This window comes from Pyrgilauda ruficollis, unplaced genomic scaffold, assembly GCF_017590135.1.
Source record: "Pyrgilauda ruficollis isolate IOZ18807 unplaced genomic scaffold, ASM1759013v1 scaffold40, whole genome shotgun sequence".
Lineage (NCBI taxonomy): Eukaryota > Metazoa > Chordata > Aves > Passeriformes > Passeridae > Pyrgilauda > Pyrgilauda ruficollis.
Genome location: NW_024525490.1, coordinates 2,427,619 through 2,454,101, shown reverse-complemented (window position 1 = coordinate 2,454,101; position 26,483 = coordinate 2,427,619). Strand labels below are relative to the sequence as shown.

General features: G+C 35.9%; 1 protein-coding gene across 1 annotated transcript in view; it reads left to right on the top strand.

Annotated features, from left to right (window-relative positions):
* CSMD1 (CUB and Sushi multiple domains 1) overlaps positions 1-26,483 on the top strand; it is a 1,068,142-nt gene that overhangs the window by 712,102 nt on the left and 329,557 nt on the right. The window lies entirely within an intron of this gene.

Sequence of the window (26,483 nt, the reverse complement as noted above, 5' to 3'; positions counted from 1 at the left end):
TAAAAACACAGAAAAATCAAAGTATGAGAAATTGAAGGAAAAATCGTCTTCAGTATATATGAGAAAAGTACAAGAAAAAAGAGTATGCTGCCTAAAAAGTTGCCATTTAAAACAGCATATTATGAGTTTCAAAGAATGATAATAGTACATGCTAATGAAATCTTCTAATATTTTCAATGCCTTCTATTTGCTTAGTGAATGAAGAGTAATTGAACACAGTTACCAAAACTCATGAAGGAACAATTTATAATTCTTTATCTTAATTTTCCAAAAGCTTATATAGCTACAAAGTATCATTTATCCAACTATGTTAAAGAAAATTACTTTTTCTTCTCTTCTTTTCCTCATTGAGGTTATTTAGAAGTTTCTCTAGGTATTTAACAAATTAAAAATTATAGTCCTTAACAAGAATGTTAAATTTAATTGGTTTTATCTGCAGAATATCAAACAAAAGAGACAGTGAGTTGTAATGGGATTTTTTTTCTCATCTATGTACTGTACCTTCAAACATAAGAAGTGATTTTCATTTATATGTGCTATTTATAACGATCTATAAATATTGTAGCATGCATATTGTATATTTTAAACAAAATGCATGTTATAAAATTATAAAATATTTTTATGAGCTTGAATCAAACTATAGTCAAACATATGATGATTCCTAATTTTTATTCTTGGCAATTTTAATATTCTAGGCCATAATATAGTACTTAAGACTTTAGGATGCAGTGTCATTGAAAAAACTATGCTGATATCTAGCACAGTCAAACTATTTTATTGAAAAGCAAATTGTGGAAAGTCTTCTGTACTTTGATAGGTTATCTCTTAACTGTGATCAGTCATTGAAAATGCTGAGTTTATTTTATTTGAAAAATGCTTTTCCTCCATCTGGAACCATGAAAAGTTTTGATCTATGTAATGATTGTGTGTGTAGTGTTGAGAGATGATTATTCATTGGGGAAAATCACTTTACCTTGTCCTATCCTGAAATGACAATTTCTGTAGGGATTTCTTCAGCAGCCAGTGAATAGGTCAATAATCTAACATTGCCTGAAAATACAAAGATCTCAGGTGTTTTTCAACCTCCTGCATTTTTTTTTCTAGTTTTTGATCCTGCATCTGGCTTTAGTCAATAGCATTTCTCCTTTGCCTTTGAGTACCGCATGTTATTACAGAAAAATGTATAACAGTGCTGTAATTTCAAAATTACATTGAATCATTGTGCTCAGTGGGAGGTTTAGTGCATTTCTGTGGAGCAGAACTGTTTCTGTTGTATATTTGCAATTAATGAAGAGAAACCAGAATAAAATAAGGCCAGTGTGGGTAATAAAAGTTCTCCTACCTGTGTACTAACTCACTAAGATTGCTGTTCTGAAAAATATGTTCTGGAGGTGTTGGATTAACAAGGAGATAATTCTGAAACTGTGGATCATTGTGTAACTTTGAGGGAAGGTCACAGTGTCCTCCTTTTACGTGGTCATTGCCACTAAAGATAGTGATGTGAACCTGTGAAAAATAGCAATACTTTTTAATCCAAAACAGTAAGGTCAAAACAGACCAAAAGTATTCTGAGATGATGTTCAAAGCTCTCTTTCATTTTTAAAAGAACTGGGATATTCTCCCATCCAATGCTGGCATTGGTTGCTGGTTTGAAGCTGAGAGTCAGAGGCATAGTTTCACAACCTTCTACTTTTTTAACAAGTAAATGCTGCAAGTGTGTAAAATATTTGGGTCCTATGTTCCTTAATTAGATGATAACTAACATGAGACAGAGTGGCTTTGCTTCTTCCTATTCTTTTGCCTAGGTTACTGACATAGAACAAGATGAGATTAGATTTTTTTCTAGTCAATGACTGAAAAAATATTGAATGAATATCATTCTGCTAAATAATAATAAAAATAATAATTTCTGCTCTGAAATAGGAGTTAGTAAAAAAAAAAAAAAGCATTTTTTTTTCATTTCAGGTTGATTATTCTAATTATACAAATTTTATTAACATAATTGAAGTAACACTCTAGATATCAATCCTAATTCAAGTCACATTTAAACAAAAATCAAATTGCCCCTTTTTACATGTATTGCCCATTTCCAAAAAATAATACATACATTCATAGAGGCTTTATTTTAGCTTACTTTATAGGTAATATAGGATGGAGAAAAATGTATCAAAAAGTCATACAACATCAGCTGATTTAGAATTAAACTGAATATATTCCATGTATTATTAACATACATAGTATTTTAATTCAACAGTTTTTTATTCAGATTTATATTTAACCATTATGAATCAGAAAATACCTGAAAAAAATCAGAAAGAAGAAAAGCAAATATAGCTTAAAATATCAATTAAAAAATAGCTAATCCATCGTCACATTCTCCTTAGATCACACTTGCCATTTATGCTTTGTTAGGTAGATGAAAACCCATTCTAAATCCAGTTTTCCTAAGATATGTAAAAGGTCATCAGATCATAGTATACTACAGAGCATTGAATGGTTTTTTTATAGACATAACTTCGCTCAGTGGATTTTAGAAACTTTTGATCATTTCCAAAACCACTCCTACTCACAGAGAAGTCTCGGAAATATCTAGAAGATGAAATCTAAACTCATCCAGCCAGCATTGAAACCAGAGGCAAATTGGTCACTGTACAGGGTAATAACCTTGAGCTAAATATCCTTGCTTGAATTTTTCTATCACTGAAAACCATACTCACACAGTCAGACTGTTTTCAGGATTTGAATTACTATTTCAAGATTATTTTCTGTACCATGCACAGTGCTTTGTCAGTTGCCTTTGGAACAGCTCTGGATAACTACAGCATTACAAAGTGCAGATATGCTGTAAAAAATCAGACAAAGGAAAAGGTCTGACCTCTGAAAGAATCCTTGATGACTTTCCAGGTTATGTATTGCATACTATTTTTTCCTGTTATGCTGTCCATAGAGGTTTTAATTATATACTCCTATATGACAGTAACCACAAGCATGTGTTCCTTTACCTTTTGTCATAATGTTAAGATAAGAATTAAAATTTTGAATGTAGATAATAGCAAGTTCACATTAATACTAAGCATTCAGAAAAAAAATAAATAAGAAGAATGATCAAATTTATATTCACTCTTTTATGGGTTATCAAAATTATTTGTAATTCATAGTATTTATGCCACTGATGACTTTGTACAAACTGCAAGAACAAAGTTGTCAAGCTTGCTTTGCCTGGGCTTTTTTGACCTGTCTGGAGCTTGCTTTTAACTTTTTTAACTGCAAAAGTTGTAGTCTTCTGCTCAGGTGTCTACTGTCTCAGCTGTTTTTCTTTCATTTTTCTATGCATGTGTGCCTGAAATATAATTGTTATACCATTTTTTATATTCTATAATTAGGTGGTAATGATAATAGGCAGTGGAACAACAAATCTAACATGTAGCACAAATAGAAAAAGTAGACACTGGAATATGTGTATAGCAATCTTAACTGCATTATTATGAAGAATTTTGCTGGTTTGGTTTGTTGTTTGGTTGTTGTTTGGGTTTTTTTAAATTAGCTAAAATTACAAAGTTAATATTTTGAATGCACTACCCATAAGTTGTTGTGTTTTGAAGTGTTTTTCTTGGGTGCCTATAAATGGAAGAATTTGAAGTGGAACTGATGCCTTAATTGAAGGCAATAGTGCATCTAAATCCTTGGACATGTTCATTCATATGATCACATGTTCATTCACCCCGGATCACTTCAATTAGTTCTTCACTTTCAATTTAGTGTATCTGCGATTTTCTTGGCCAAGAGCTAATTCGGTTTGGTGGGGATGCCTCCATGTCCCTGGGCTTCAATACTCCTGCATTGAAACTGTATCATCTAATACTTCCATGAAGCATAACACAGCAAAGCCACAGGTGATGTTGAACCATGTGCACAGTTAGTCCTAAAAATGCCTCTTTCATATCTTACTGATGGTATACAATCATAATTTAAACACTCAGGAAATGCAGCATTTAGCCATGTCAGTATTAACTGATATATACTTGATCAAAGAACTTAAGCATTTTTCTTTTCTTATGAGAGTTAAAAAATGCCAAGTGCCAAGTTCAGTACCCTATTTTGTATCTAATAAAAAAAAAAAAAAGGGGAGCTTATGTACTTTAGAATTGTGAAACCTCAAACTCAAAAGATATGCAATGCCAGGGTAAAATATACGCAAAACCTTAATTTCTATTCTGCACCGGGGTCGTGGTTTAACCCCAGCCAGCAAACAAGGCCCAACTGAGCCACTCACACACTCCCACCAGTGAGATCAGGGAGAGAATCAGAAAGAAGGGTAAAAGATAAAAAACTCATGGGTTGAGATAAAGACAGTTTAATAGGAAAAGCAAAAGCTGCACACACAAGCACAGCCAAGGAATTGATTCACTGCTTCCCAAGGGCAGACAGGTGTTCACACATCTCCAGGAGAGCAGGGCCCCATCACATGTAATAGTGCTTGGGGAAAAATGCCAAGTGCCAAGTTCAGTACCCTATTTTGTATCTAATAAAAAAAAAAAAAAGGGGAGCTTATGTACTTTAGAATTGTGAAACCTCAAACTCAAAAGATATGCAATGCCAGGGTAAAATATACGCAAAACCTTAATTTCTATTCTGCACCGGGGTCGTGGTTTAACCCCAGCCAGCAAACAAGGCCCAACTCAGCCGCTCACACACTCCCACCAGTGAGATCAGGGAGAGAATCAGAAAGAAGGGTAAAAGATAAAAAACTCATGGGTTGAGATAAAGACAGTTTAATAGGAAAAGCAAAAGCTGCACACACAAGCACAGCCAAGGAATTGATTCACTGCTTCCCAAGGGCAGACAGGTGTTCACACATCTCCAGGAGAGCAGGGCCCCATCACATGTAATAGTGCTTGGGGAGAAAAATGCCAACACACCAGACACCCTCCTTCCACCTTCTCTCCAGTTCATATACGACCATGATGCCACATGGTCTGGACTATCCCTTGGGTCAGTTTGAGTCTTCTGTCTCAGCTGTGCCTCTTCCAAACCTCCCACATACCCCCAACTTCCTCACAAGCGTGGCAGCACAAAAAGCAGGAAAGGCCTTGGCTCTGTGTAAGCCCTGCTCAGCAATAACAAAAACTTCTCTCTATTATCAACCCTGTGTTGAGCACTAATCCAAGATGTAGCTCCATACTTGACACTGTGAACAAAATTACCTCAGCTGAAACCAGCACAATAGATGTGACTTATTGAACAATTTGATTACTTTTTCTCATATATATCATTAACAAGGAAACAAATATAGACTGTTCTCTCTAATGTGAATCCATTATTTGAGGGAAAAAAAAACCACTTGTCAACTTATCTACTGATTTCTGTGGTAGAAAAAAAATTGTTTATTGACTTCCTAAATTTTGAAGATGATGGGTAGAATTTAGTTCCGTGTACTAAGAACCTGGCTTTGTAAATTATTATTCTGTCTATCTATCTATCTATCTATCTATCTATCTGTCTATCTATCTATCTATTTGCAGCACACTTATATTAGGACTCAGGATTGCAAAATAGAAATTAATTAAAACTGAGAATATTAAAAATGTTAGGTTGTTTGGGTTTTTCAACAATACTTCTGTGAGGTTTTGAGAACATAATTAATAATACCTTGCCATTTTAGATTGGAAGCTTGAAGCCATAAATATTAATAGAGGTAGCAAATTCTTCAGATATGCTAAAAACATTAATGGAATTAGTTGATGATTCTTCTTGTGTCCAGATTACCATGGCACTCTTCAAGGCAGGACAAATGAATTTCCCGTCATGAAGAATGGTGACTTTGGAAAACAAAAGCCGTCACTCTGAATGTCCTGCCTTCCTTCTTCCATGAGTTTTATATGCTGAGCATGACACCATATGGTGCGGAATACCCCTTTGGGTCAGTTTTGGGTCAAGTGACCTCTGAATCAGTTAAGGTCAGCTGTCCTGGCTGTGTCCCCTTCTGACCTCTTGTGTATCCCCAGCTCACTGATGCAGTGGTGTAGGAAAAAAGCCCTTTGTTCTGTGGAAGCACTGTTCAGCAATAACAAAACTCCCGTATCCTTACCATGGTTTCCAGCACAAATCCTAACTATAGCCCTTTACAGCTTCTATGAAGAAAAATACTCTATCCCAGACAAAAACAGCAGAAAAGGAAAAGTCTGGTGAGTGTATTTCAATATATATACGCTGTCTGGAGGAGCAGCAGCAAAAAATTCAGATTTATGGATTACAAAAGTGGATTATAAAATATACAAAATGAATATCGCTGAATTTTAAAGCATGCAAACATATAACAGACTATTAGTCATTTATACTTTGTGGCTATGCATAATTTAGTTTTCAGACATGAAATATTTTTTTCTCTTGCTGATCAAATAGGAAGGGAAAGTCATAAAAACACTTATGTCAGAATTTTCCAAAGCTTTATCTTCAATATTATATCTCTTTTACTATTTTACCAGAAGTTCAATTTATTTTGCTTGCTAAAGGGATAGATATATTTTTATATATTTATTAAATATATTTTAATATATTTTTTTAATATGCTCATTCCAGATTTATGGAATTTACTTTAAAAAAGTGGATTTTTTTTTATTTCAGAATATTTTTATTTTTATTGGACATTTACATGAGTATAGAGCTTTATTTTGTTCAGTTGCATTTTATACTTGTAAAATACTTAATATTTGAAGTATTTTCCTTGCACCATGTCAAAAGTAAATGTTTTTGATCAAAAATTTGTAGAAATAATATATGGTCTTTTCACAAATATATTTTTTTCTTTTATTTCACATGCTTAAAGAATATTTTACTTGATCTATCTTTACGGGTTTGTTTTTTTTTTTTTTTCTGATCATTGAAATTGCCACTTCCCCAGTGAAATACTGCTAAATGGTGATAGCATATGTAAAGTATATTTATTTGGAAATAAAAGACTTGAGTGTAGCTTATGAAAAAAAAATAGTGGAGTTTGTTTAAAAAAACAACATACTCGCTTTCTGGTTATCATAGCAGCACAATGAGAGTGGCAGAACCTTTCTTAAAAGTTGCGGGAAACACTTCTGTAAGCAGATCAGAACTGAATCACTATTGTCACCCACAGATTTTGATTTCTTTTTAAATTCTACTCATAAGCTGTTAATCAAATGCATTCAATAGGCTCAGAGAACTAAATGGAAAACAGCTTCAGGGTTTTTAGCGATGGGGGCTAGAAACTAATTTTGAGCATGAATTATACAGTTGGTGGTTGGAACAGCCTGAAGACAAAAAAGCCATGTCATATTCATGCTCTGCATAGGGTGTTTGTTTGTTAGCATTTATATGATACTTTAATGCTACACTCTGAATATGAAAGTCCTGTACACCATGATATATTTCTTCCTTGCCTACCTGGGGGGAGGAAACGAGAGTCAGAAAACAGTTGTAAATAGTTTTCAAAAAAATTCCATTAATAGACTTCTTTTTCCCTTTCTGTTCCTATTTCCTGCTTTTATGGATGTCTATATTTAAGTGCTCATGGGCTGAAGAGCCTGAGTCCGTGCAGTTGTGAGAGTTCACAAGCGGTACATTAAAAGCTGTTGCCAATGCCTCCAGAAGTAAACAGTATTGTGCCAGGGTTCAGTAGAGATGCAGTCAACCAGCTGGAACACTTTTTGTTTCCTCTTTGGTGATTTTGGATAAATAGTATCAACAGTTCTTTATTTTAGAAAATATGAAATGGAAATCAGTGTTTTTCTTTTTTTTTAAGATATTCTTAGAGTATTTAAGGTTTTTTTTTTAGAGGTATTCAAAAATGTGCATGCAGCTATATTTTTGCATTCAATATATTCTGAAATACTCCAAAACCAGACTTTAAGATTTCATTTCTGATGTCTAGATTGGGAAAACACAGTAATTTTACATGTGACTTAATAAATAATGCATCAATGTTTGCCTAGCTGTCAGCTTAAGCCACTGTGATAAGAATGGTTAATTACTAAGAGAAAGAAATTTTTAACCTCTTCACACACTTGGTTTGATAATAAATTATAGAATTATAGAATCACATAACATTTAGGTTGGAAAAGGCCTCAAAAACTATCTGGTTCCAACGCCCCTGCCATGGGCATAGAACCTTGAGCTAGATCAGGTTGCGCAATACCCCATCCAACCTGGCCTTCAATGCTTTGATATGCCTCTCTAACTAATATTTGTTATGTTATGTGATAAAAAACTGAAAAGGAAGGAAAATCATAAACCATTACTAATTGCTGGTAGGAGGAGGGAATTGTCCCTTGAAGTACGAAAGTCTTGGAATGAGAACATGGATAAATTTGTAGAGAAGACAAAGCTTCATCTTGATGTGTCTGTTACTGTTTTGTTTAGGTTTTTTTCCCTCTTCAAATAATGAAATGTGGTTCTGTCTTGATCCTAGATTATTTTAGATATGGATTTGTTCAGTTAGGAATATTATTATCCTAAAGCTTTTTACAGAGAAGGAGAAATAGTTACTTCTAAATTGCATGCACATGGCTGGTGGCACTTCCCAAATAAGTCTCTTATTTATGTACCTAGAGTTAGAACAGCGGTTTGTGCAAGTTCAAGTGGTCACATGCACAGAACAGATGCAAAGTTTTAGGCAAGTAGCATTCCATTTCTGGGCCCTCACTCCTTTTTACTTGAACTTATTCTTACACACAGAGCTCCTGCAGTGCCCCCGTCCCGCCGTGGCTCAGACACGCCCTGCAGTGAGCAGTTGGATCCGGCTGAACTGGTTGTGTCCGGTGGGAACAGGCTGTGTCTGGCTGGAACCAGCTCTGTCTGGCTGGAACTGGCTGTGTCCGGCTGGAACCAACTGTGTCAGGCTGGAACTGGCTGGGGCAGCCCCAATTTCCCCTTAAGGAGCTGCCGCTGCTGCCGGAGGCTGGCCACGGCTGCAGTTTGTAATGTTGAGGAATATGTCTGGTACAGATAGCTGGGCTGCAGATTGAGCTCTGGGTGGGAGCCTGAGACAAAAGGCTGTGAACTGCCTACATAACAAAGGGCATGAAGATGGGTGATGCCAGCCAGGTGAATAGATACTGAGAGACAGCAGGAGTGGGAATTGCCAAATCATTCAGATAACAAAGGTGGCAAAGACCATTGACACCAGCAAGGTGGATGGACATAGACAGGAGTCAGGAGCCGCAGACTCATGAGGAAAAGCAAGACTCACGCTTGGTGAGACTGTGAGGGTGTAAAAGCTCAGGGGTTTCTTTGTTGGGATTCTCCTCAGAGGCATCAGCTTTAGCTGTTTCAGTGTAAGTGCACTGTGAGTAAATGGCTTTATGGGATGAGACATCTGGGACTCTGCTGCGGGAGACCTGGGGTGGAATCTGTGAGGAAACCTGGTCTGACTGTGAGGGTGGGGTGTGCAGGCAGTGAAACAGGGACTCATCAGATCACTGGAGCTGCCTGCTGTGAAAGTCCCTGCCATGAAAGTCTCTGTTGGTGGGAGTGTGACTGCCAGAGTCTAATAAATGGTCAGACTGGCTAGTTTCCTTAATATTAACTGACACAGAACAGACCACCATTGTGAGAAACAACTGCTCCCTTTTAAAATTTAAAAGGTTTATTAAACCTTAACAAAAATTACAACAAAGAACTGAATAAGGAAAAAGTTGTCATCGCCAGGAGTCTCTGTGACTACCAGCCATGTGCTCATCCACAAACTGGATGCTTTGCCTTTTATAGCCTTAGCCCCTCCCAATCTTTTGTCAGTCAACTCTTTGTCTGCGGTCTATTGGTGGAGATTACTTTCTCACATCTTGCTTGGAGGTCAGGTGTTGTTATACTGCACCTCCTGGTAACAAGCCAGCCTCCTCTAAATGTCTTGACTACTAAGGCTATTACAAGGGGGGAGGGGAAAGAGGATTATCGGATGACGTATTACTATAACATTACTATACATCTACATAATATCTATGTCTTAATTGTGAGAGCCAACTATTACATTACTTAATCTATAACACCATTATGTTTTACTTTTTTTTATCCATGCCATGTTTCATTTTTCATTTTACCCAGACTGCCATACGTATTGATTTTACATGGCAAAGACATTTACATTTGTTCATTGTATACTAAGCAAGAAAGTTATCCCTTTGGCAGGTGTATCTTTAAGAGGACAAATACAACCAGCATAAAACGTCTTGTTTCATATTGCATGGACAGCTGTGGGCAATCCTGTGCATTTTGAGGTGAAATTCAGGACCTTGTCATTTTTATGCTAGATGATATTTTCTTCCCAGTGACCCTTGCAGACCTTGGATATAATCTAAACACAGGCTGGAGATGGTGGTGAAGTGTTGCTGTTTCATTTCTGTAGCTACTCCACAGCTGTTCACCTGCTTCACCAGCGTTTCTAAGTGTCAAAGCAAATATGGGATATACGACAAAGGACATACCTTGATTTTTCTTCAAGAACCAGAAAACCAAAAAGCTTCCCAACAACGACTACGCACTAAAAAAAACCACCCCATAAGCCCCAAACAAACAAACAAACAAACAAACCCAAACAAACAAACAAACAAAACCGCACCCAAATCCAAAACCCAACCAACCAGCAAACCCTTCTACTGGAAAAGAGGAAGACAACTTCAGCAGTCAGTTATGGTTACTTCATGTTCTAAATATGGTTAGTAAGCTTGTGAATTATTTTTTGCTTTCACCTGTCAGAAGGATCCCATAAAGACTATAACTATTTTTTGCTTTCACCTGTCAGAAGGGTCCCATAAAGTCTATACAGAACTATCATGGGATGATGTGCTAAGTTATTTTTCTTTCCATTAACATGTCTGAATAATTTCAGAAGCATTAACCAATCTGCTACTGGTGATTACCGGTGGTTACTGCTGCTGTCACTGGTGTAGCAATATCAGCCACAAATACTGGTGGCAGTACTGGTCTCCAACTGCCCTGCCTTCCCTCTTCTCACTCTGGGACAATATAGAAAAAAAAAAAAAATCCCAGTTACAGTGGGCCTTTATTTTTCAAGTACAGTATTCAGTAAACATTCAATAGTGAATACTTCCAGAAGAATACAATGCATCTCTTGTACCATGTGAATAAACACACGTAGGACATAAAATCTGCCCCTAATTATTGACAATGCTTATTGAATCTGTCTAATAAGTAGAGAATCATATAATGATAGAATGGTTTGGGTTGGAAAGGACATTTATGGTCATCTAGTCTAACCTCCTTGCAATAAGCAGGGACATCTTCAACTACAACAGGTTGATCAGAGCCCTCTCCAGCCTGACACTGAATGTTTCCAGGGATGGAACATCTGCCACCTCTACAGGCAACCTGTGCTAGTGTTTTATCACCCTCATAAAAGAATCTTTACATCTAATCTGAAATTAACTGCATTTCAATTTAAAAGGGCTGAAATTAACTGCATTTCAATTTAAAAGGGCTGAAATGCATTGTCATAGAGATCTGGAATGCTGCAGTGTGTTGCTTTCTATGGGTCAGCTCAATTTGAGCAGTGTTTAATTCACCTGGCTGAAATTATTCCATAGGCAGATGCCAAATAAGATAGCCCATTGTCAAGTGTTTTTGTTTATTAGTGTGGGTGCCACTTCCCTACAAATACTAACAGAGTAATAAAATAAGATTGATACAATCACAGCCTAACTAGGTTTTACTTTTACTTTTCTCAAAACAATGGAATTGGCTTTTTACATCAGTGGTCTGCATTTGATTCATATTTCTATTTAACAGGTGCAGGCTGTCATGGATGAAATAAGACTTTTCAGCCTCAGTAGGAGGAACAAGTATTTGTGTTTAAACTGATCTCAAAATTAAATTGTAATTTTTAAGATACTCTGGGAGTGGCAACAAGATTATCTTCAAGTTAGCTAAGGAAAAACATAATAACTTCTTAGTACACTTGTGTGCTGAGGTGGCTTCAATAGGTTCATGCACAGTATTTGATCATTTCTCTCAATTAGTTACCATGAGCTCCATTCTACACAGATGTAAGCTGAAGTGCCCTGTTAGCAGCTAGAAATGTGATACTGATAAATGTATCTTGAAGTTGTTTGAAGACTCAAGAAAGCTTGTTCCATTAAGTTGGAAGACTTTGGAAAATTTAACACAGATTCTGATAAAGGACTATTCAATTTTTCTTAAAAATTAACTGAATTTCTGGTTGCTTTATTGATACCATCATATTACATGCAAAACCTGATTATAATATTTGATCCAAAAAGCAATGTTTTTTTACCTGTGATTTAAAAAAATAACCAACCACCCAACAGAGCAGATCAAGGGCACAGTATACTTTTACTCATTCGTGCAAACCACTATAACTTTGAACTCATTTGGGAAACCAGCTTTAATCAATAAAATCCTGGGGTTTTTTTGTAGTGAGTTTTTCAACAGTTATAAGGAACACATGCTGATTTTCAAAGGGTGAACAGTGATCAAGATCTCAAAAATGAAGGCTTGGGTTTTTTTTGTTCTTTTGGATCATGGCCAAAATGATTGTTTATTTAAAGCTGGTCTTCGTTTACTTGCACTGTGAGAACCAGAATATATTTGAGGAGTCAGTATAGCCTTTTTGCCCCTTTCCATCAAGAATTAACAGGTTGACATGAATAAGTCACTGACTCTGTGTAAGAAAGAGGGAAAGAAATTATCAGTTTGACATTTCACCTAAATAAACAGACCCGCCAGAATGATGGAGGTTACATATTCAAGAGAGAAGTGCATATCTGACACATACATGCCATAGAAAATTGTGATGAATTGCCTAGGGGTTTTATTAATTATTATTGTCACAGTGACAAGAGTAGGAGGGAACATGTTGCAGCTCACATTCACCCTGCTAATGTCAATGAAGAGGAGAAAAGAGCCAAGCTGAAACAATAGTTTTGATGTTTTTGCTGTATATTTTAAAAAATATCCTGAGATATTTGAATAACTGCATGTCATTGTGTACAAAAGAAAAGCATTTATTTTAATGGATTTTTAACCTAGATTCTCTATAGCTTTAGACAGTCCCTTTACAGACTTAACAAAAATGCTGGAGTGTGTATTTTTATTTGGTGACATTCTCCTGTGAGGTGGTTCCCTTATCTATGCTATAGTGGTTTTCTTAACTGGAATACTGTCTGTAATTACAGCAGTTATAGATAGACAATTCAGGGCACAGGACATTCTAGTTCTATTTCAAGTATGATCTGAATTACTTTCAAAAAAAAAAAAGGTCAAATTATGTACTACTGCTGTTCTACTTCTTGAACTTAGGTTTGACAAGCATAATTTTGTCTTTTGAAATAGTGTAATATAATATCCATTCTGCAAATTCATGGTATTGAAATATCTGTTTAGGTAATCTTGATAGCTACTGGAAGCTTTGAAACAAGTAATACAAACACTTGTTCTTATTTTTTTCAACCAAGTCTTGCTAAAATTAAGTGTGGAAAATATTAAAATTTTAGGTCTGAAAAAAATATTAAAAACATATTAAGAAAAAAAAATAGTGCTGAATTTTCTGTTAGGTCCTTGATATTGATAGACAGATTTCTTAGAGATTTAACTTAAGCAAACTTTAATTGCAATAAAGCAAAGTTTAGTTGAAATATACTTGCTGTATTCCTGGGAAGGATGGTGAATCCCTCACAATCATTGTAACTAGACAATTGGAATTTATTCTAGCCAGTAAAATACAGTTCTTAGGATGTCTGTACTTCATTTGATCGCATGATTTACCATAGAAACTGTATTATATATGTGTAATTATTTAACTTATGACCAAATAAAATGTTTCTTTTATTGAAAAAGACAACTACTGGAAGTATTTAGCTGAAATATTAGTCACAGAAATTAGATCATTAACAGCTTTGTTCTATTAAATTTTATGTCTTTGTCTCTCTCATCTCTTTGCTTGAACCATGAGATAAACTCATATTTATAGATTCAGTCTCTTACTCGTTCCTTTTATTGATTACAGTAGGATTATTATTTTGATTGGGGAAGGTAGAGCAAATCACAGATCTTGTATTGACTTTGCTTCATTTCATATTTAAATATAATCAGTAGAAAGTGAAATGTTAATGATAATGATGTTTAAGACAGACTAGAATTCAGTTCTGCTATTGCACTAAATATGTTTGCCTTCACCTTACCTGAGTGTCACCATGATCATACCTACTAAACCTGCTATCTCCCAGTTTAGAGAACTTCTCTAAATTTTTCCTGTTGGTATCAAAACATTTTCCTCAGCAGGTGCTTAAAAAGAAAAAAAAAGCAACTCCTTCTCCTTTCTTCTTCCCGTAATCTGACTCATCAGTTTTCCCCTCCTAATCTTGTTCATTAGAACAATTAGAAATGTAATGTGTTTGTAAACTTTGTAATGTTTTAATTTCAACAAGAAGGGGAGGGAGAGAACTAACTGCACTGATGTACCAATAGTTTTATGACGTTATGGGTGTTATACAGAAAACCAAAGAAATTAAATTAACACTTCTAAAGAAAATCATCATCAGCTGGTGTGTTTCTTATTTGTGATCATTTGTCTCCTTGGTGATGTGCTAGAATTATTCTGAGCTTATCTGTTCTAACTGTGAGAGAGAGACAGTGCATCTCAGTCCTGTTAAGAGGACAGTTACGAGATATCACTTCTTGGCATGTACAGAACTGTAGCTTTTAAACAGGGGAAAGTAGGCAGAAGGGAAGACCCCTCACAATTTAAGTGGTTTGAGCAGCTCAACAGGAAACTTTGGGAATGGTTCTGGTCACAATAACTTCATGTTCTACCTAGGTTTCACTTAAGAGGTATCCTACATGTTTTACTTGTAGTCACATTAAAAGTCAGAGGAAGGCCAGAGAACAGTTTTTTTGTGTCAGTTTATCTTTTTTTTTTCTATGTAAACAGCACCCCTATAGACTATCCCATAGTTAGCAGCTATTTTCTAATCTTAATCTCTTTTTCAGTGTCAAAGCCTATTTGGTTAAACCTGCAAAGCCTGGACAGTGGACTGATCTTTTTCTCTCTCTCATTTTAATAGAAAATCCTTTAGATTATGTTGACAAATGAGATTATCAATGCATTATGCCCATGGCTAAGTGTTTTGTTACCTCTTCTTATTTGCAACAGAGTGCTGAGCATTTTACTCTGAAAGCCAACTAGAAATATAGTATCACTTACCAGACAAAAAAACCCAGGTAAGGCATTGATTAACAAATGCATATCAAATAGCTAATTAAGGAAATGAGAATTTTATTTAAAGACATTTGTTTTAACCTCTATTTATATATATTAAAAAAAAGAATTGTAGTCACCTTCATTGAAGAAATGGCAGTGCTTGGTAAAAATGCCCAATTGCTTTTTTTAAAGGAAAAGAAAAAGACAGCCTTGTGAATCAATAAAATACGTTATATAGTGGCAGTATATTTACAAGTAAATAACATTGTAGGGTGAGTTTATAACCTGTTGCTGGTGAAAAATGGAGTTTTTCAAACTTATAAGCCACTGAGACAATACAACATGTTGGTTTATTTCTTTTGGAAAGAATGCTTCTGGATATCCCATAAAATTGCTCTTTACTACTGACTCTTCATCAACTCTGTCATTTCAAAGTAAATTCCTGACTTTCCTGCAATTCTGAATGAAGTGGTATTGCAAAAACCAAAAACTCTTCATGCTGAGCTGTGTGTTTAAGCCTTACACATAGTTTATTGTGTGATCTTCTAAGGGAAAATGTATAATGGTAATTTTTTTTTTATGTCAATGTTCTGTTTTCACTTCCTGTCATGTAGTGTGAAAAATAAATTATAATATTTTTAAACAGTTTTTTTTAATTATTTGCCTGTCAGATAAAATCTTACCCCCCGATCATTAGTGAAATTTTATCTGTTGACTTCACTGACACAATGGTTTTCATTTTTCTTGTGCTTGATTATTATATAATATAAATAGAGTAAAATTTTTTTTTTGTGACTGGACAGAAATACTTTGCAATCAAAATTTAGTCTTTACAATTGTTGCTAAAGTATCATTACCTGCAGCAAGTCATGAAATGACACTGATTTCAAAGTATAGTAAATCGTTAGTAAAAACTAATGATTAAGGATCTCATAATACTGTTACATTAGTGTCTTTATTGTTATAAGGACTTTATAGGTTTGATGAGTCCTAAACAGTTTTACTGCATGTAGGCCACAAAGATGGTACAATACAGTTCTTATATAATGATGTGGAACAGTTTCTTCTCTGTCTTCCCCTCATGACCTTGAGCAATATAAAGATATTATGTAGATCATTATTTAAGTATCAGCACTGATGAAGGAGTGATATGATATTTTTCAATTGGTGGCTTCCATAACTCATAAATTAAAATGAAAGTATAGAAATGGGTTCTTAAATTTTCAGGCATGGACAAGTGCAGCTCAGGCAAGACTTAATGAATGATTTTGTAGTCCTAAGGTATGCTTACTATGGTGACAATTTCTTAACTAAGAGTGAACATAATGAAAACGTATATTTCATTTGGTGGAACTGTATTGAATCATTGGTGAATGAATTGCCACTTGCTGGAAAATTTCATCTTTCTAGAGTCATCAGGAGCTCCCTTGCACTTCATTTGACAATAGTAATGTTGTGTGTGGCCCGCCAGTTGAAGGAAATTGTACCCAGGCTTTCACCTGGTCAGCCCAGTTTTTGCAAGTTCAGTTTCTGTTCCTGGAGTCTGATGAATTCAACAGCTGTGAAAATTTGACATTTGCAATTATCAAAAGATTCTCTAATTTTCATGATGCTGCTTTATCTTTAATGAGCTGAACGGTATCTCAGGAGGTCTGCATAACTGCCTGCACATTGTGAGAGGGTGCAACCAGCACACACACACACACACACACACACACACACACACACACAAACTGTGTGTGATGAATGCATCTAATTCTGAGCCATAGCTTTTGTGTGACTTGTAGGAATTTCAACATAGAAATGGGAGATATAGAATATATTCCAGTTCCCACTATATTTTTCATATAGAAAATCTATTTAAATTAGAACTTACTGCTAAAACGAAAGTTGATCCTTTCACTTTAAACTTTTAAGTAGTATTTAAATCAAGCTAAAATCTGTATGTATAACTGTACTAAAAAAGTAAATATTTGACAATTTCCCCTCACAATTTCTAAACATGTAGTTTCTTAGCTATATGAAATATACAGGGGTGGCTTCTGTGAAAAGCTTCTCCTGTGTCTGATAGAGCCAGTGCCAGTGGGGCTCCAGGACAGACCCACTGCTGTCTCAAGCTGAGCCAATCAAAGACGGTCATAACGCTTCGGGGATGAAATATTTAAGAAGGAAAAAAAGAAAGTTATTAGGTGGATATAATTGTGCTCAGGGAAGAGTGAGATTATGTGAGAGGAACAATGATGCAGACACCAAAGTCAGAGAATAAGGAGGGGGAAGAGGTGCTCCAGGCACTGGAGCTGAGCTTCTCCTGAAGCCCATGGTGAAGCAGCCCATGGAGGTCAACAGAGGTAAATGTAAAATGAAATGTTATGAGTGAGCAGGCTCTTCAGGACTTCAGGAGAAGGTGGACTAGTAAGCTCCCAGACTGACTGAAAGCTGAGCCTTAAGTTGCTTCATTAAGCTTGAATGAAACTTAAATTCAAATGTTGGAAAGACATTGGTCAAAAAAATACCAAATCAGAGCAAAACAAAGTAAACAAAAGACTTTTTTCTCAGTTTGGTTTTTTTTACGATGCTGATTAACTCACTAAGAATGGACAAAATATTGGATTTATACAAGGGAAATTTATTTTCAGGCCTTGTGATCATCAAATGTCATGGTTTAGGAATGGCACTCCCCAATTTATTGATCCCCCTGTCATCAAAGGTCCAAACCAGACAGGGCTTCCCTGCCCCTCCTCTAGCAAGAGACACAAAAGGTGGAGATTACAGATTGATAGAAAAACAATTTACTGGAAACCACAATGGGATAAGAAAGTGAACAATGGTACTAATAATGAAAGTACAGAAATGAGAGTGATTTACATAAAAAAATTACTCACTGACCAACCCGTCATGACCCTGAGAAAATGAACAAGGAGCCTACAGATCCTCTGCACCCACACTTTTTTCTTTCTAACCATAACCCATGCCCACATTCTTCTGGAAAGGGAGAATGGCCCTGGATGTGATCTGAAGTGCTATAGAGTGCTAGAGTGCCATAGAGTAACAACCTAGACATACCCTGGTACGTACCTAGACAGCTCCTGGCACTGTCCCCTCACAGCTACTATGAAAAACTAGCTCTGTCCTAGCCAATTACTAAAGAGTAACAAGGAGAAGTTGGACACACCAACTATTTTGGTCATAGGAAGTAAAGAGTTACTGATAGAAATCCCCATCTGCTGAAAAAAGGAGTGCCATAAATATATTGGTAAGTTACAGGGAACCTGCATTTCAACCAAGTTGAGAGCTGCAGTGTAGTAGGATGATTATTTATTTTCCAGTGTTTGAAGGTGCTAGAGCTTATTCAAAAAAAGCTAAAAGAATTAACTTTAGCATGTGACAGTTATAGGGTTTTTTAATTGCTTCTGTTTCAGAAATTAGTAGTTTTTAATCTGATGTTTGAAGCAAGTGGGGTCATTAAAATACTCCTTTAGTGAGAAGCACTAGATAATTTAAGTTTTAAATGAAATCTAGCAGCTGGCTGTGGTTTACTAAACTACTAGAACAATGCTTTGTAAGATTTGTTAGTAATTTTGAAGAAACACAATGCCATCTGTACGAGTGTTCTATAGGCAGGTTTTGGATAAAAGGCTTCTCCTTGTGTGACTGCCCAGAATGGCCTTATGAGCCCAAGCCATCTGGTGCCAACATAACCGTATTTTCCTATTCAACAGCATTCCAATATTTTAATCAATTCATAGGTAAATTAAGGAAAAAAGAGTTTGAACTAGCTTCTTGTAAGAGTTACGTGGTTGAACTTCAAAACTTTCCTTACCTGTCCTTGTTTGTCTCTTTTTCTTTTCCATTTCTTCATGTTTCAGTAATCCATCACTTCTACATTACAAGCGTCATGTAGGTTTATATCTGTTATTTGTAACAGATCAGTGTTTTGCTATTTCTGCTGAAGGACTTGCTTAAAGAATACGATTGACTCATTATACTAAAAGTAATTTTCTAGCCTTTTAAAAGCCAGGATTAAATTGAATGGAAAAATATAGTACTCTTTGTACTGTTGAAATACATACTTTTTTTTGTCTTGGTATTTTAATTTCAGTTGTATTTTCTACTTAAATCTGTATTTTCTATAACATTAGTGATCTTATAAATAAGGCAATATCTGTATACTTTTGTATACCCATATAAACAATGCCTTTGTATCTCATTATTATGGTTCCAACTTAATACTTTTCATTTATGTCATTATACAAAAAACATATCAGGGGAAAAAAGAAAGAATAAAATCCATTCGGCATCCTCTAATTAATAAATGAATTATAATTTTTTAGTGTAGTCAAATTTATGTAGACCAAAATTATTAAAATAACCAAATGTGACTTTATGTGTATTTTTATGTAAATCAAATTTTTATGTAAATCAAATTTTCGGACTGTGTCATAGTTTTAAAAACAAAATCTCCTGCAGATGATTTGGTGTATGCAAAGACACTGTTTATAAACAACTTTAACTGTGACGCTACCTTGCTATTCTTTGCTGTAAGACACTATGGGGAAATAGAGAAGAGCTTATGTGCTGCTAAGTCCAGCACCTAAGAAATCTCCTAATAAATGTCATTGAAAAAAAAAAAAAAAAAAAAGGTTTCCTGCAATATATGTATTCTGATCATTAAAATTAATCACAAATCAATTATTTTATTTTGATCTGGTTTAAATCAAAAACTTTAGAAGCTTGAAATTATCCTCAGGGTAGGGGTAACTGACATTTTAGAGAAAATGCAATGAAAAATATGGTGGAAAATTTCATTCAACTAATTCTCCCTGTGAATATATTTGTGGATTGAAGCTGTCCTCTACAATCTTTCTTTTCTTCCATTATTTCCAACTTTCTGAATTCAAAACAACTACAGTGTATTCAGTTCTTTTATGCAGTGATAAAATATACCTTTTCTCCAAATATTGTCAAGACATCAACTATACACATCCTTTATTCTTTTTCAGTGATGACAGTATTCTGTGCTACATAAAACAAGAAATTTATAGTACACTTGATAAAGAATAATTTAAATGTTTTGGTTTCATTTTTGAACCATAATTATTTGAAAACCAAAATTTTGTTAGATATTCCTGTTAGATATCTAGAACTGTTAGATACATTACAAATGGAAACCTTTTAAAAATAAAGTGTAAGTAAATGTAAATCTAACCAAATTGACTCTATTACATTAATCAGTGCATGTAATATCTTGTTTAATTGAAACAGTGTCATTGCATTTCTGTTTGACTTCTTGACTGGAAAGAGATTAATATTTACATATGTAAGCTTTTATTTTCATCATAATAGAGAGACAAAGTACCCATTCACTGCAATCTTGTTCAATTTACAAACTTCATAGAATCCTAGGATGATTGGGATTGGCAGGGACTTTAAAGATCATCCATTTCCAACTCTGCCCCCTCCCCCCTCAACAAGATCCATTTTCTCAAAATGCCATCCAGCCTGGCCATGAACAGTGACACCCATAGGATATGTGGCAGCCATAGCTTCTCTGGGCAACCTTTTCCAGTGCCACAGCACCATCTAAGTAGATTTCCTTCCTGACATCTAATCTAAATCTCTTGTCTTATAGTATAAAAATGTTTCCCCTTGTCTTTATATGGCTGGGTAAAATGTTGGTCTCCCTCTTTTTTATAAGCCTTCTTTAGGAACTAGAATGCCACAGTGAGGTCTCCAAGGAACCTGCCTTCCCCAGGCTGAACAATCTTTGCTCTCAGACTGTCATTGTAGGAGGAATGTTCCAGTCTGCTGATTATCTTTGTGACTCTCTGCTGTGTCACAGCTTGTCACTCAGCTCTAGAAAAGCTGCCATTTTTTACAGTATCTTTCTACAGGGAATTTTAGGGTCTTTTGTCTAGCCTCCAGGGAGTACTTGTCAAAGCCTTCTTGAAGGTCATTCTTGCAATTTTTGGTTACATTTGAAAAGTTTTCAGAACAAATTATGGAGGGAATGAGGGCTCTGGGTTATCCATTTTTATTCTAAGGCTGGTGTTACCAGTAGGAGAAGGAGTAAATGTCTAAAGAGACTGCCATAACTTGTTAAATTTGAGATTGTAGGTATTGGAACCTGAAGCATGAACACCCAATATTTTTTTTAATAGCATAATGGCCACTGAAAAAAGTTATGCATTATAGCCCATTTATACATAACAACACTTGTTGTGATGCATCCAGCTGCTGGTGATCTCTCTGACCTGGCTAGCAGCAGAGCAGCCAGAAATGGGCCAGTAACAACATCCGGAGGGATCTGCAGGCCACACAGGGAACCCTCTGGTCTCGGGAGCTCGAGGATGGTGTGCTCACATGGCACAGCAACAAGGAAGGGATGGGTACAACTGAAGTGCCAAAACTGAAGATGTTTATTAACTAAATAAGAGGGCACAAACAAGGGTGCAAAACAAAACATAAAGAGGCTGCTTCAGAAGACCCTGAAGTAGGGCCGACACACATATAGTCTCTCATAGTATGTTCTAGAAACCTTCTGGCCAATCACAGGCTGTTGATCTGCATGGCCATTCCCAATGTGTCCCAGAGTCCTTTGCACCTCACCATAAGCTGCCTGGATGTCATCAGTTGTGGCTTCTTATTTCTTGAAGCTTGATGTTGGTTATCCATAGTGTGACTGTGTGGCCAGTGTCTGGCCAGTCTGCTCCAGGACAAGCTCCCACAAATACTTTTGAAGTATACTTTTGAAGTCAAGGCCTTCAAAGTATTACGTCACATAATTTACATAAACCTGAGTAGTTTGTTAGTGTATTTTCAGATTCCAAATGCATCTAAAGCAGAAGATGGAGCATGTCTGGAGTGGGACTGATATTATAACAAGGGAGATTTCCTATAGCTTGTATTGCTGCATGAAACATCTGTTTCACCAGCCCTTCCTCCTGCCTAATATTGCTCCTTGATTAAACACTTCCCATATGCTGAACTAAATTAGGATGTTAATGCATGTGGTAATTGTTTATTATTATGATTACAGTATTTTAAAATCTGATTTATGTTTATAGTTACTGCCAGTCTTTCTTCTTTACTATTGCGTTAGAATGAGAGCATGTGAAGCATCTTAAAGGAATTCTGAATTTCCTGTGTCATATATCAAGTAAAACAGTAAAGATGACCTCCAAAGCTGTGGAAACTGTAGTCTTTATGATCCCAACTGAGAAAATATAAGAAATCTTGTTGATTCATTCTCAATCAGTGAAGAAAGAGTAGATTTTATTTTTATCAAGTAGAAATTTGGATCACTAGTCTTAACCCTAGAGGTTGTATACAGAATGTAAATCTGTCAATCACATTAATGAATTCACAGCTAGTCATCAATTATTTCTGCAGAAAGACTTGAGAATGTGTAATTTTTGCAGTATATAATAGCCTGACATGTTGAGAAGTTCCAGAGTTAAGTCATATCCACTGAGAGTACTCTGCCTCTGTATTACAGACCTGTGTGGTGGTTGAAGCATCTTTGATGTTCTCAAACCTGCTGTTAGAAAAAAGAAGCAAAAAACCCCAAACCTGACTAGAATATTTCCTCACTTTTCTCCCTGCCCTGTGACTTCAAATATTTTTTTTTATGTTAGTCTCATGGAATACTCACCATTTTTTCTAGCTGATGGTTCCTTGAAGAACTGGGATGCAGTATGAGGGACTGCCTATGTAATGTCTTACTTTGATATTAGCCAGGATTATACCCTCTTTAATTTTATTTTTTTTTTTAAACAGAGAGGGTATACTGAGAATGCACTAAGAATATATTGGGAGAGGCTGGTCCTAAATTTATTTGTCATAATTGCAAGGTTATAAATGCTTAGTTTTGCATTTCAGAGAAACATTGTTAGTGTTTTAAGATAAATCCTGATAATTAGTGCATAGTTTTGCTGAAGGTTTTGCATACTTTACATTTATTTGTAAGTTTTGCAAGCTTTAAATAGGAATAGTACTTTCCGTTTTCATTGACACCATTGTTTTGAAATTTTAATTTCTATAATGTAAGTTGACATGATAGTTAAAATACACACAGTCTGTGAATGAGCTTTGAATATAAGAGAAACAATTCATGTTTGATGTGAAAAAGATGGAAGAAAAACCAGAAGAAAGATGCAAAAATCATGAAACACCTTTTAACACCCTAAGTAAATGAAACTTTATACAGTGTAGAAAGAGTACAAACTAGACATGGGTCTTTCAAAAGCATACAAAAGTCTTTTTCTTTGAAATTAAACCAGTGAAAGATTAGGCATGTGACTGGATGCACAGAAATGTTGTATCCAGGAAATGCTTGTAGAGCCTGCAAGGTTTAAATATATTTTGAAAGCAAGATACCGAAATCACTTAGGCATTTTGTATATACATAGATCTGTAAAAGGAGATGACTTCACTCCAGTGTGATGTGTCATGTCCTTAAAACATGACAGCAAAGGTAGTATTCTCCACCTTGTGTAACAGTTGTTACCACAAGGTTCATGTTTAGTAAAGTTAGTAAATCAAATAACCATGTCAGTTGTTTTGCTTATGTTTGTGTTTTGGTGATTCAGTAGTCCAAACTGAATTTCATGTCCACTAACATAGCTACAGTTCTCTGCTAAAAGTAGTAAATATTTGACTTTTTTTTTCCGGGAAAAGAGAAAGAAATATTAGTGGGGAGAGAATTTATTTTAAGAAACATCAGTGTAGAAGCAGGCTGCTTTTGTAGCAAGACCAGGTTTTTCACTATAACTGCATTTCAGTGCTGACACTTTTCAAGCAACTACAAGATTAAACTTTCAGAATAAAATATATGTATACTCACTAGTATACCCTTTTTCTGAAAACCTTTATTCACGCGCGAAAGACTTTATCAATCTAAGTAATATTAGTGACATTAGCAGGATTGAACTCTGGTGTAGAGAGTTTTCAAGTTTTTTGTGTGCTATTCATGGACAAACGTCCAGATGAACTGAATTTTTACTCATGTTTCGCTTTTGCATTGAGGAGAAAATATTTTTTTTTAAAGTAACACCTTATGTTTTCAGTTGTGTCCTCAAAGAAATTTTTGATATTATCATAATCTTTCTTGATGTAGTGTACAGAACAAGTATGCAGGACAATGAGTAGTGTTAAAAAGAAATGGATAAAGAGATGATTCCTGTATTCTTAAAACTTTCTAGATTTAAAAAATAATAATAAAAAAAAAGCATATGTCGAAATGTACTGTAATCAGAAGCTTCTCTGCTTCTTTACAGAAGACCTGGCCTGTGGTCAGGTCAAGAACTATGGTCCATAATAGTGCATTGTCTCAATTGTATTTTTATAGTGCTGTAATACAGCTTTTTAGCTCATTAAATCTTCTCTTGTAAATCTTTGAATTCCTATATAAATGAATTGTCCCTGAAGCTGCCAAAACAGACATGAAGATTTATAGCTCTTAAAATCTGATTGTATGTATCCTATTTGTCACCACTCCTTTTGCTGCTGTATTAAATTTGAAAGCACATTACTGTGTGGGAAAACCAGCTGCTTTTTACATCTAAGCTCCCATCACCTTTCAGCTGTAATGCTGTCATCTGTAATCCACTCAGACTTGTGTAATTTATTTTGTGCAGCTAAAATATTCCAATTAACTTTGTTTTGTTTTCTTTTGTTTCGTTTTAAATTCAGGAAGAATGCTCTGTCCTTTTCTTAGAAATTTCCCGAAAGATCTTTCAAGATGGAAAATATGATCCACAAATTTCTAGTAGTTCTGTTTTTTGTGGAGGAAACAGAAAGACTGGAGGCATATAACTGTAGTGTGTTTGCCCCGCCTGGGTGCCAGGCACCCACCAAAGCCTCTCCATCACCCCGCTCTGCAACTGGATGGGGAAGAGACAATACAACCAAGAGTTCATGAGTTGAGATAAGAACTGGGAAAGATAACTCACCAAATGCTATCATGGGCAAAACAGACTGGAATTAAAGATATTGCATTTATACTAACAAAATCAGAGCAGGGTAATGTGAAATAAAGTAAGATCGTATAAAGACCTTCTCCCACCCTTCCCTCCTTCCCAGCTCTACCTGCTCCCCAAGCTGCACAGGGAGATGGAAATGGGGGTTATGTTCAATTATGCTGCTCAGGGGGCAGGAAGCAGCTCCAGCATGTTGTTCTTCCCATGGGAGAAAACTCTCCATTAAATTCTCCAATGTGAATCCATCCCATGGGCAGCAGTCCTCCCCAAACTGCTGCAGTGTGGGGTGCAGTCCTGCGAGGACAGGTTGCTCCAGTGTAGGTCCTTCACAGGGTCACAAGTCCCACCAGCAAACCTGCTCCAGCATGGGCTCCTTTCTCCACAGGTCTGCAGGACCATGCATCTGCATCCCTGTGGATCCCCATGGGCTGCAGGGGCACAGCTGCCTCACCATGCGCTGCGCCATGGGCTGCAGGGGAATCTCAGCTCTGGTGCCTGGAGCAGTTTCTGCCCCTCCTTCGGCACGGACCCTGGTGTCTGCAGGGCTGTTCCTTTCACACATTCTAGCCCTGCTTTTCTCTGGCTGCAATTACAACTGCGCAATCACTTTTATTTTTAGTCAGTTATCCCATAGATGTTACCAACATTTTTAATTGGCTCAGCCTTGACCATCAGCAGGTCCATTTTGGAGCTGTCAGAGATTGGCTCTGCTGGACATGGAGGAATCTGCTGACAGTTTCTCACAGAAGCCACCCCTGGCAATGCAAACTTAACATAGTATTTATGTCAGTTCTTCCTTTTCTCAGCTGGGCACACCATATGTGTATATGTGCAGGATAAAAAGCACGTGTGTTCGGGTTTTCTGTATAGTCAGTCTTCTGGTTTATATAATTTGTTTATCACTAATAACTTTTAACTTCACATTTTCCTTAATTACCATTGTAGGAATGTAGTAGGGAAAAAGGAGACACTTTTCAAATTGTTTTGAGTCTTGAGAGTACCATAAGTCTGGGCATCTATATACATAGTATCATTTAATTATCTGATGGTCTGGATGGAGAAAGAATGGAGGGCAAAAAGAGTGGAACAGTATAGCATATCTTGTGTTTCTCTTAGCTGAAAACATAAAATAGAGATTTGAGCCTCATTTGCATGAACACATATTCAGCTGGCTACAAATACATTGTTTAGTGGGGTATCTTGTATATTTCTGCAGATTAACTTTATCTTCAGTTGAGGCAGTGATTGGTCAAAAGTTGGACTCAATGATCTTGGAGGTCTTTTCCAATGTTAGTGGTTCTGGGATT